We start from the raw sequence: 12937 nt of genomic DNA on the forward strand, positions 1-12937 counted from the left end.
GACCTTTATGGGATCATCAAGCAGAGCCTCTGCAGACCTCAGCCTCCTTCTGTGACATGTACATACCTTCATGAACAGCAGCTCTGACCCTCTTCAACTCCATTGTCAGACTGAGCTAGATTACATGCCAGATGGAGAAGTCTGAAGGACAGTTTGTTGCTAATTTTGCCCACCACAACAACATGCTTTAGGGTAGTACTCAGATATGTATGTGAGCAGATATCTTGTTTTACGTTTCCTTTCCTTATGTCTAAATGGAAGTTTACAGGTACCCAGCCCATTCTAATGATCAGACTGTTCATGTCAATGATTTTACACTAATATGAGAGTTTAAAAAATCAAGGACTTTCTTGTCACAAATAACAGTACCTTTTCTGGTTCAAATGGTGATCTGCTTCATGACAGAAATAGTTTCTCTGGTGTCTTTTCTTGAATGAGGGGTCCACAGTTGTGTCCTTTTGGCTAGCGGAATAGGTGAATGGAGATTTTATTTTTCCAAAGAACAGCAGTCCAGATTAATCCTTAAATATGCCAATGAGTAACTCTTGTGCTGTAGTCTGAGCAGTCTGCCTCTCTATGGTTTGACATGCTCTAACCTGCTGCAGACATGACAGTCTGAAGGCAAGAGAAACAGAAATTTTAGATGGGAAGATAACATATTTATATTTTTATCTTATTTTTAGAAGTGACCTGGTTTCGGCTGGGATACAGTTAATTTTCTTCCTAGTAGCAGGCATAGTGATGTGTTTTGGATTTAGTAGGAGAAGAATGCTGATAACACACTGATGTTTTAGTTGTTGCTAAGCACTGCTTATGCCAGTCAAGGACTTTTCAGCTTCCCATGCTCTGCCAGGTGCACAAGAAACTGGGAGGGGGCACAGCCAGAAGAGTTGATCCAAACTGACCAAAGGGCTATTCCATACCATATGACGTCATGCTCAGTATAGAAACTGTGTGTGTGGGGGGGGTTGGCCATGGAGCAGCAATTGCTGCTCGGGAACTGTCTGGGTATCAGTCAGCGGCGGGTGGTGAGCAATTGCATTGTGCATCACTTGCTTTGTATATTATTATTATTATCATTATTATATTGTTATTATTATCATTACTATTTTACTTTATTTTATTTCACTTATTCTATTGTTCTTATCTCAGCCCATGAGTTTTCTTGCTTTTACTTTTCCAATTCTCTCCCTCATCCTACTGGGGCAGGGGGATTGAGTGAGCGGCTGCGTGGTGCTTAGTTGCTGGCTGGGGCTAAACCACAACAAGTACAACCAATTTTTTTGAGGCAGGTCTTCCAGTAGAAATGTTTTTATTCAGTTATAGAAAATTACTGAAGGTATCATTGTACACTGAATGAGTGTGTGTATATCACAGAAATTCTGCTAGCATTATTGCAAATGTAAAAATAAATACTAGTTTATACATAGCATTTTTCATTCACAGATTTCAGAGCATTTTGCCAAATGACTTATTGTCACAGGAAATTTAGCAAATTTTCTTAAGGTCATGAGAGAAATTATTGGCAGGGTAAATGACTGAAGCAAACATCTCGTCTGGTGCCCAATTTAATGGCTTTTAGTATTTCACTTGTAGGCATTCACCTTAACTGCATATCTTAAGAGGCATTTGCACATTCATTAGCTTAGTCTGAAATAAATCTTGAGTCAGAACTTCCACTGTATTAATCTGCATAGCCCTTTTGACACTGGTAGACCTGTGTGTTAAAAGACCATACATTTTTGTACTGTTGCTTACTCTTCTTAAAATACTGTCCTCGAATAATGGTATTGCCTGCTGTCTAACATTTTCATTTGAAAACTAAATTTCAAAAGTGATACTGGTGTAAGAAGCTTTAATGGTTGGCAAGTTGATGCATCATTTAGCAGACTTGGTCCTCAGCTAATGAAAAATCAATACAGTCATTCCCGACGTCAACACTGAGGATACAACTCTTCAATTCATACAAATGTAACAGATGTACCAAATAATTGTAAAAAATATGTGTCAGAATCCTCAGGTGTTTGTAGATGTATCTAGACATGAGAGAGCTGTGTAGAAAAACAATACCTATGCATTTAAGAGCCTAGAGAAAAATCAGAATGAGATTTTACAGTCCCATAAAAGAAGATAATCACGCATGATAAGTCATTTAGTAATTCAAAGACCAGCTGACTCATCAACCTTCCCACAGTCAACATGTAGACACTATGCATGCTAATGCAATTCATGTGAGTAGAGCTGTCATCCCATTTTGAGTACAACTATGATCATGGCCTTTATTTTTAGTGGAAGTAAAACTGATGGTATCCTACTGTTCTTTGTGTGCATCCAAAAAATGTACCTGGATTACCACAGTGCAAAAATCTAATGGTATATTGGAGCTGCATTGCCCCAAGCTGGGATAAAGAGGAGTCAGCTTCATGATGTGAAACATCACATAGTCACAGTCTTGTTCTATGACTGTTTTAGCAAGCTGTGGTATGTTATACAAAATTATTAATTAATTTGATTTTGCAAATAAAATATCTCTTTTAAAGCTGTAAATAAAAATCATGTGGACAATTAGATTTGTAAATAGAGAATCTTATTCAAACAAGTTAATCCAGATGTTTGTTTATTACTGTTTAAAAAGGTGTTCCAGATGGCTCAGTATACCTAGTTATGTGAATAACCCTGGATTGCTTTACTCAATCATAAGAAAGGGTTTCAATTATTTTGTTTGTTTAATCACATATACTAAATGTCTGCCCAAAGCAAAGTCTAGGTAATTAAAACAAATAGGCAGTGGAACAAAAATGTATAAAAGTACTATTTTGCATACTTGATAATATACTATATAAGAAGCAGCATCTCCAAATAAATAACAACATAAACCAGTGTTATAATCTGCTCATTTTGAAGGAACTGACTTGACTCTATATGACAGAAAGAGAAAAAGCAGAAAACATGAGCAGCTCCTATAGGTTTAGTATTTTCTGGTCTGTATCTCTCTGCTAATTTATGGTAATACCTCACTCAGTGACAAATTGGGCCCTGCTGTAATTGTGGCCAAAGGGAAAAAGCTGGGTAACCTCCAGAACTTCTTTAACTGCCTTAATGACATTTTTTTCCATTACCACATGTAACTCTCTCTGCTGATGTTTTCAGGTTATGTTGAGTGATATAAGTTTTAATCATTGAGAACAGGTCCTGTGTGATGTAGTATCCACTCAGAGGTAATGGAGGTGCAAAAACCTGTGTATAGGATTGACTCTTTGTGTCAGGGAGGCAGAGTATTGTACATGACAGAAGGGCGCGTCACGTCAGTTTGCACGTCAGTTCCCACAAGCAGGGCACACGGGGAAGGCCAAGTGCCCCTCCTGGCTCTAAAGAGAAACTCAGGCAGTGGTCACCTTCCTCCCAGGAGAACACCTGGCAGCTGTGGGCACCGCCCGCCCGAAAGCCGCCGCCAGAAGGAATGCGGCGACCCAGCCGGAGCTCCCGCACAAACGCGCAGCCGTCCGGGCCTGGCTGCAGGCAGTGCCTGAGCCTGTCGCTTGTGCCGCAGGGCAGCGGAGACGGCAAATGTCTGCGGTGTGAGCAGGGAGATGATCTGCTCAGCCTGGGGTCAGAGCTGAAGGAGGAGGTGGGAAGGCTGAGGAGGATCAGGGAGTGCGAGAGGGAGACAGATTGGGGGAGCCGCACCCGGCCGTCCCTGGGGCCAGGGCAGCAGGTGGAGGCCCCACAAGGAGCGGAGGATCCCCTGCCCTCTTGCCGGCAAGCAGAAGGAGGGGATCCAAGAGATGGGGGCAATGGAAACAGGTCCCTGCCCGGGGAGGCAGGCGAATCCCCTCCCGGCCTCCCTCACCTTCCCAGCTGCCCCTACACAACAGATACGGGGCTCTGGGAGTTGAGGGCCAGGTAAGTGGGGAGGGAGGTGAAGGCGAAGGTCCATCCAGGGGGTTGCCGAGGGCCAGTCAGTCACCCACACGCATTATGACTGCCCCTGTTAAGAAAAAAAGGAGGGTAATTGTGGTGGGTGATTCCCTCCTGCAGGGAACTGAGGGCCCAATCTGCCACCTGGACCCATCCCACAGGGAAGTCTGCTGCCTCCCTGTGGCCCGGGTTAGGGATGTTACTAGGAAACTCCCCGATGTCGTAAGGCCCTCCGATTATTACCCGTTGCTGGTTGTACAGGTGGGCAGTGATGAGATTACAGAGAGAAGTCCTAAAGCAATGAAGAGGCACTCCAGGGCACTGGGGTGATTGGTCACAGGATCAGGAGTGCAGGTAGTGTTTTCCTCAATCCCAACAATGGCAGCAAAGAATGCTGAAAGGAATGGGAAAACTCACCTGATTAACAGGTGGCTCGGAGGCTGGTGCCATCGGTGGAATTTTGGGTTTTTCGATCATGGGGAGGTTTACACAGCACTGGGCCTGCTGGCGGCTGATGGAGATCAGCTGTCTCCAAAGGGGACAAGGATTCTCGCCCATGAGTTGGCAGGACTCATTGAGAGGGCTTTAAACTAGGTTCAAAGGGGGAAGGGGATATAAACGGGCCCGCTAGTGAGGAGCCCAGGAGCAGCATGGCAACAATGGGGGCAAAATCGATAGCCCATCTCAAGTGCATGTACACCAATGCACGCAGCAAAGGGAACAAACAGGAGGAGCTGGAAGCCATTGTGCAGCGGGATAGCTATGACATAGTCGCCATCACAGAAACATGGTGGGACGACTCTCATGACTGGAGTGCTGCACTGTATGGCTATAAGCTCTTCAGAAGGGATAGGTGTGGAAGGAGAGGCGGTGGGGTGGCTCTGTATGTTAGGGAGTGTTTTGACTGCATGGAGCTCAGCAGTGGTGATGACAAGGTTGAGTGCTTATGGGTAAAGGATGAGGGGGAAGGCCAGCAAGGCGGATGTCCTATTGGGAGTCTGCTATAGATCACCCAGCCAGGACGTAGAGATAGATGAAGCATTCTACAAGCAGCTGGCAGAAGTCTCGCAATCGCCAGCCCTTGTTCTTGTAGGGGACTGCCACCTGACAGACATCTGCTGGAAATACAACACAGCAGAGAGGAAACAGTCTCAAAAGTTCCTAGAGTGTGTGGAGGATAACTTTCTGACGCAGCTGGTAAGCGAGCCTACCAGGGGAGGTGCCTCACTTGACCTGCTGTTTACAAAGAGAGAAGGGCTTGTGGGAGATGTCATGGTCGGAGGCCGTCTTCGGCTTAGTGACCACGATATGATAGAGTTCTCGATTCTTGGCAATGTAAAGAGGAGGGGCAGCAAAACTGTTACGATGGACTTCCAGAGGGCAGACTTTGGGCTGTTCAGGACGCTGGTTGGGAAAGTCCCTTGGGAGGCAGTCCTGAAAGGCAAAGGAGTCCAGGAAGGCTGGGCCTTCTTCAAGAAGGAAGTCTTAAGGGCACAGGAGTGGGCTGTCCCTGTGTGTCACAAGACCAACCGGCAGGGAAGATGACCGGCCTGGCTGATTAGGGAGCTTTTGCGGGGACTGAGGGAAAAACGGAGAGTCTACCAACTTTGGAAGAAGGGGCAGGGAACTCAGGAAGAGTACAGGGATCTTGTTAGGTCCTGCAGGGAGGAAATTAGAAAGGCAAAAGCCCAGCTAGAACTCAATCTGGCCACTGTTGTAAAAGATAATAAAAAATGCTTTTATAAGTACATCAGCAATAAAAGGAGAGCCAAGGAGGATCTCCATCCTTTGCTGGATGTGGGGGGGAAACATTGTCACCTAGGACAAGGAGAAGGCTGAGGTACTTAACGCTTTCTTTGCCTCTGTGTTTAACAGCCAGACCAGTTATCCCCAGGGTACACAGTCCCCTGAGCTAGAGGATAGGGATGGGGACCAGAATGGAGCCCTCATAGTCCAGGAGGAAACAGTTAATGACCTGCTACACCACCTGGATGCTCACAAATCTATGGGGCCAGATGGGATCCACCAGAGAGTATTAAGGGAGCTAGCAGAGGACCTTTCCAAGCCACTTTCCATCATCTGTCAGCAGTCCTGTTTAACAGGGGAGTTCCCTGATGACTGGAGGCTTGCCAATATGACACCCATCTACAAGAAGGGCTGGAAGGAGGACCTGGGAAACTACAGGCCTGTCAGTCTGACCTCAGTGCTGGGAAAGATTATAGAGTGGTTCATCTTGAGTGAACTGAACGGACAAGTGCACATCAACCGGGGGATCAGGCCCAGCCAGTCATGGGTTCATGAAAGGCAGGTGCTGCTTGACCAACCTGATCTCCTTCTATCCTGGTGACCTGCCTGGTGGATGATGGAAAGGCTGTGGATGTCATTTCCCTGGACTTTAGCAAAGCCTTTGACACTGTCTCCCATAATATTCTCCTTGGGAAGCTGGCAGCTCATGGCTTGGACGGGCATACTTTTCGCTGGGTAAAAAACTGGCTGGGTGGCTGAGCCCAAGGGTTGTGGTAAACGGAGTTAAGTCCAGTTGGTGGCCAGCCACAAGCGGTGTTCCCCAGGGCTCTGTTTTGGGGCCAGTCTTGTTTAATATCTTCATCAATGATCTGGATGAGGGGATCGAGTACACCCTCAGTAAGTTTGCAAAAGACACCAAGTTGGGTGGGAGTGTTGATCTGCTGGAGGGGAGGATGGCCCTGCAGAGGGATCTGGACAGGCTGGATCGATGGCCGAGGCCAACTGTATGAGGTTTAACAAGGCCAAGTGCCGGGTCCTGCACTTGGGTCACAACAACCCCATGCAACGCTACAGGCTTGGGGAAGAGTGGCTGGAAAGCTGCCTGGCTGAAAAGGACCTGTTGACAGCTGGCTGAACATGAGCCAGCAGTGTGCCCAGGTGCCCAAGAAGGCCAACAGCATCCTGGCTTGTATCAGGACTAGTGTGGCCAGCAGGAGCAGGGAGGTGATTGTCCCCCTGTACTCGACACTGGTGAGGCTGCACCTGGAATACTGTGTCCAGTTTTGGCCCCTCACTACAAAAAAGACATTGAGGTGCTGGAGTGTGTCCAGAGAAGGGCAACAAAGCTGGTGAAGGATCTGGAGCACAGGTCTTATGAGGAGTGGCTGAGGGAACTGGGGTTTTTTAGCCTGGAGAAGAGGAGGCTGAGGGGAGACCTTTTCACTCTCAACAACTACCTGAAAGGAGGTTGTAGTGAGGTGGGTGTTGGTCTCTTCTCCCATGTAGTTAGCAATAGGACAAGAGGAAATGGGCTCAAGCTGTGCCAGGGGAGGTTTAGATTGGATATTAGGAAACATTTCTTCATGGAAAGGGTAGTCAAGCATTGGAAGAGGCTGCCCAGAGAGGTAGTGGAGTCACCATCCCTGGAAGCATTCAAAAAACGGGTAGATGCGGCACTTTGGGACAAGGTTTAGTGTAGTCTACCCTTGATTGGTTTAGTGTGGACTTTGTAGTGTAGGTTAATGGTTGGACTGGATGATCATTACGGTCTTTTCCAACCTAAACATTTCTATGATTCTATGATTCTATGACGAAATTATGAAGAGACTGAGCTCCCTGGTCTGGATTCACCCTCAGTAGCAAGCAGCAGTTGCAGAAGTAAACCACTCCCAGGTGAACCAGTGCAGCTTCTTGCTCTGCCTAAACTTCCACCTTCCTTATCCATTTTCAAAGGCAGTACTGGAGTTTCCAACAAGTTTCTCACAGAATGAAAATGAAAGCTATACACAGTTACAAGTACAGTAAATGTGTCTGTGGGAGAGGACACATAAGGAATTTGTTTTCTCAAAGCAGAAGGCAGATTGTTACTATCAAGGTGTGTGAATAAAAAAAACTTGTATCCCAAGCCTAAAAACAGGTATACTTTAGAGACTGCCTGAACTGTAAACCAAGATGTGTGGATTTCTTCACATAATTGTAACCATATAGTATTATACTTTATGAGTATCCCCACCTACTGCTATGGCAACCCAGATCACAGGAAGGGAAAAGTGCGGCCTTTTTTTTTTTTGTGCTGTGCTTTTCTCTGTTCAAATAGATTAGAGATACTTACTGCTCACTTGATAGTGATAGTAGTGATAATGACAGTAGACAGATATCAAATTTTCGGGAAGGTTTTGTAACTGTAATCAGGAACGTGCCCAGAGGGAATGAGAGTCTAGAACCATGATGTGGTTCTCCAAGATGGAGTACTTGATGGCTTGACAAGAGGGTGATAATGTACATTGGTGATACATAATGATTGCATCACTTCCCTGACAGACATCAGAATATCAGCTTCATACAGACTGTACAACTGCTGTTATCCAGGCTAGCAAAAATACAAGTGGAAATAAGGAATTAGTAACATCAGCATTGGAAGGTGAGCTTAGGTTTGATCCTCTTATTGTCAAAGGAGTTGCAACAGGTCAGACTTGTGCATGATATACTAGTACATATGCATGTAAAGACCAATTCATTATTTAATGTCCCTCAATACTTGCATGACATAGAAAGCAACATATTTTTGTTCTTCATGTGAAGTCTGTTATGGGACTGCCTACTTTAGGCACTATATAAATATTACTCTTCAGTTTTAGTATTTCTTTTTCCCACAATTGCAGTGTAATACTGTAGTTAGGAAACAACTGAGACAAAGTGATATGCCTAGAGTCATGCAGAAGTATATGAAAAACAGAGAACTGAACATGGTCTGATTTCCCAGTTTTGGCTGAGATAGAGTTAATTTTCTTCCTAGTAGCAGGCATAGTGCTGTGTTTTGGATTTAAGATGAGAATAATATTGATAACACACTGATGTTTTAGTTGTTGCTAGGTAGTGTTTACACTAGTCAAGGAATTTTCAGCTTCCTGTGCTCTGCCAGATGCACAAGAAGCTGGGAAAGGGCATAGCCAGGACAGCTGACCCAAACTGACCAAAGGGCTATTCCATACCATAGGACGTCATGCTCAGTATATAAACTGGGGGGGGTTGGCCGGGGGGCAGGGATCACTGCTTGGGGACTGTCTGGGCATCTGTCAGACAGTGGTGAGCAATTGCATTGTGCATCACTTGTTTTGTGTATTCTTTTATTGTTGTTATTATTATTATATTCTCTTCCTCTGCTGTCCTATTAAACTGCCTTTACTGCAGCCCACGGGTTTTACTTTTTTTTCTGATTCTCTTCCCCATCCCACTTGGGTGGGGAGGGTGAGCAAGCATCCGTGTGGTGCTTAGTTGCTGACTGGGGCTGAACCATGACACTGATGATGCTTTTATAATAACTGAACAGTTTTTCCTTCTTACACTTAAGCTCACTAAATATGTAAATGTGAAAAATATTGGTAGCAACAAAGCTACCAAAGCAAAAGCAAAAAGCACATAATCTGCATGTAAACAAAAGAACAGAGATACCAGTGAGACTGTTCTGATGATTCTGAAGATTTCAGCTGGTATCAACACCCTTATGAACTAATAAGTTTAGTGGCCCCAAACTTCTATAAGTTCTATAAGTTCTTAAGTTGTTTCTTATTTTGCACTAGGATATAGCAAATATTTTTGGGGGGAGGGAGGAAGGGATTGTTTTGTTATAATTTGTTTTATTTATTTTTCTTTTGTTGATGTCACCACTTTGCCATTTTCAAATTATCTAAGCAATTTTGTCACACAGCAATTAAAGCCATCTCAGTGATTTCAGTGTGGCTTCTGCTTGTCTGCAAGTCATTTATAAAGTGATAATGTTGTGTGTAGTCACCCCTCATTAAATCTTACATTCTACACAGCACTGAAGTTTTGTCCAGTGAAGTTCATGGCAGTTCTGTTCTTTGCCCTTCTACAACTGATTTTTGTGATCTGAAAAAGAGGTTGAATAATGTACATACCAGACTGTGGGTAAAGGTATTGTGTGCTGTATATCTCAAAGACTGAAATGTACAATACGCTATATATATAATTCCAAATTTCTGTACACATGGAATGACTCTTCAAGGATGAAGAATTTTACCAAACTTCTGTATTGGTTTACACTGCAAAGTCAACCATCTTAGGCAGTTCAATACTAAGCCTGAAAACTAAGCTCTTTGAGAGACTTCTTGTGCCCTCTCCTTCCTCTAATGCCATCTAGAATTAATGGAAAAATGTGAAAATTTTCAAGAAAAACTGTATTGCTGAAAAAATACACTCCACAGAGCAGAAAACTTTGCCTTTAGATCTGAGCCATTAAGTTCTCCTGTGTAATCAGAGAGAAGTAGTAGTAAACTTCTGTCACTGCAAGGACCTGCAAGGAGAAGTACAGAACACACACATTGTCCTGCCAGATTCCAAAAGGAGTGTTTCACAAAGGGTGTGATGTGGTGTTGGGTGCACATGTAAAAAGCCCTTGTACTTTTTTTGCATGACTAATGATCTCAAAGGTCAATTATCACCCAAACCTACTTAGATACCAAATTGAGCTGCATACTGCAAGTAGTCAGACTTACTTCTTACATGCTACTGATCAGAATTAAAAAGTTCAGAGACAAACAAAAATGGAAGAATTAAAGAAAGGTTGTTTTGTTCTATATTTTAGACAGAACATAAGTTTTTATAAATATATTTATTAATAATTTCTAAATTCAGTTGTAAGTAATGTATATAGAAAAAATCAAAAGAAAGTTTTTATTTTCCTTTTAGAGGTATCAGTTTACTGATTTCTACAATCTATTGATCAGTTTTACTTTTATGAAATTTTTATTTACTTATGATGCTAGAATAGCTCTATTTCACACCAGCTGTCTTTCCAATAATGCTTAGTTTCAAAAGTACAGAATTACGAGGAAAGAAGCTTTATTTCTCAACCATAGGCTAAACCTGTGGTTTAGCTGGCTTTCATCATAACAAGCAAATTTTTTCCCCTTATCTTTGCTGGCTGAATCTATGAATACATAAATCCTTTCTTTTTCTAGGATAAAATGACAATGAATGGATTAAGTGCTCTATGGAAAATTAATTTAGTTTTGTAGAAAGTTGTCCTTTGAAGTTCAGGTGTTTTTGTGTGTGTCAATATTTTCTGCTTATGTTTGTTAGAAAATTTTAATTTTATTGGTCCACCAAGAAAACAGTTGACTGTATAAGCTCTGTTAACACAGACATTTCATAAAATTTAGGGAAAAATCAGTTATGTATGCAGAAGGTTCAATATGCACCTCCCCAAGGACTCCCTAAAACTTCTCTAATCATATAATTGTTATCCCAATAAGTTGTTGTCTCTTAATCATGAAATTCTGATAAGTAGCAGGTGACTGTTACAACTTGAACATGGATAGGTACTGAGGGAGATGGTGTGAAATACTGTCAGTTAAAGCTCCTTTAAAGACTACCTATTTCAGGTGGTACTTTTGACAGGGCTAGGAGTCAAGCTTCTTATTTTCTGAGAGTTTCCTGTCACTTCATATCAGTCAGCTGCATGTCAGCTCTACCTAAACCAAAAGTCAAGACTTCTCCAGATGTCTATGAACAGCAGCAGATCTAATCTTTCAAGTCAACTTCAGATTCTTTATCACAAAGTAAAAATAAAGGAGTAGGTATCTCTTTCTTTTAACCAGTGGTATTAATTTTACTTTTATTATCTATACTATGGAACAGTTGTGATTTGCAGTTAATAGTCAGCAAAATGTATTGCGATGTCAGTGGAAATCACTAGACATAACCAACTATACTACTTCTTGAAAATAGAAAGAGATCCACAAGGCCAAATATCAGCTTTAATTGTTTCTAAACCTGATTTTTATATATAATGATTGCTCACATTTTACACCAGCTCTTGATCTTACTGCTGGTTGGTTTTACTACTACTACTACTACTACTGTTGTTGTCTTTATTACAGACATTTCTAAATTATTTGGCAACATTTTAGAATAACACTTGTACAAATTCTGCTTCTAAGTTGTCTGGGATTGGAAACTGAAGACAGGATTTTTTCACTTTTCTCAGACCTATCTCTAAATGAGTCAGGTGGCATTTAAACTACAAGACTAAATGCTGCAAAATCAATTCAATTCTTTGTGTTCTTCCCACACTTTATTTCTTGGCATATTCCCTCACTTCTATGAGTTTTGTGTTCTTTTGGAAAGATAGTAGTGACAACCCTTACATGGAGGTGTTTGAAGTACATAGATGTCCTTGACAAATCCAGGAATAATCAGACTGAGGAAACACCATATTCAGGAGAAGCTGTAGAGTTGCTATCTCAGCTTTATGGCCCATGATGTTCTTTGGCTGTTACAAGGAGAATCAAAGGACAAATATTAATAAGATTGCACACACTAAAATGAGTGTGGGAATAGATTTAAACAAAACAGTAGCCTAACCAGAATTTTAAGTCTTTGTTGCCAAAGCAGTAAGAAAAGAATGGCATTCCCTTCATCATACATAGTTTATAATGTTGTGGCTAACACTAAAACTCAGGTGTGGAAGAGTTAATTTTATGCATTGTTTCTATAGTAGTAAATCAGTGGACGTGTAAAATAATTGTATGGTATAAAAACTGTTTCAAATCCTGCTTGCCAGTGTTACCTGACTTGCAGTGGTCTAGGTAGAAATTCTTCCAGCTTTTATTGGTGTAACACGGGAGAAATTCTCCATTCCTGTGCTTTCACCTTCCCATGTTCATTTCCTTCCATTTTGCCTGTATGCAGGAAATGAAATTAAGATATTTCTGCACATTCACAGGTTAAATCCAAGGCCTGATTGGAAATGACCTTTCAAATGACACCTGGCAAGGCTTTAAATTCCTAATAACCTAGGAGGAGATAATGTTCTATGGTTTATTCATTCTGAATATCTAAACTTTATGTAAAATTATAATTAGGAATTTGCAAAGAGTAAATTATTCTACTCATATATTATCACATTCATTAGTCTGAAAATTAGTGAAGGAAATAGTTGCCAGTATTAACCAAAAATTCTCTCTGCCAGAATTTTCTATTACTATATTACTGATATTATTTAATTTAATCTCTGTTTAAAGTAAAATCA

This window comes from Pelecanus crispus, chromosome Z, assembly GCF_030463565.1.
Source record: "Pelecanus crispus isolate bPelCri1 chromosome Z, bPelCri1.pri, whole genome shotgun sequence".
NCBI classification, from domain to species: domain Eukaryota; kingdom Metazoa; phylum Chordata; class Aves; order Pelecaniformes; family Pelecanidae; genus Pelecanus; species Pelecanus crispus.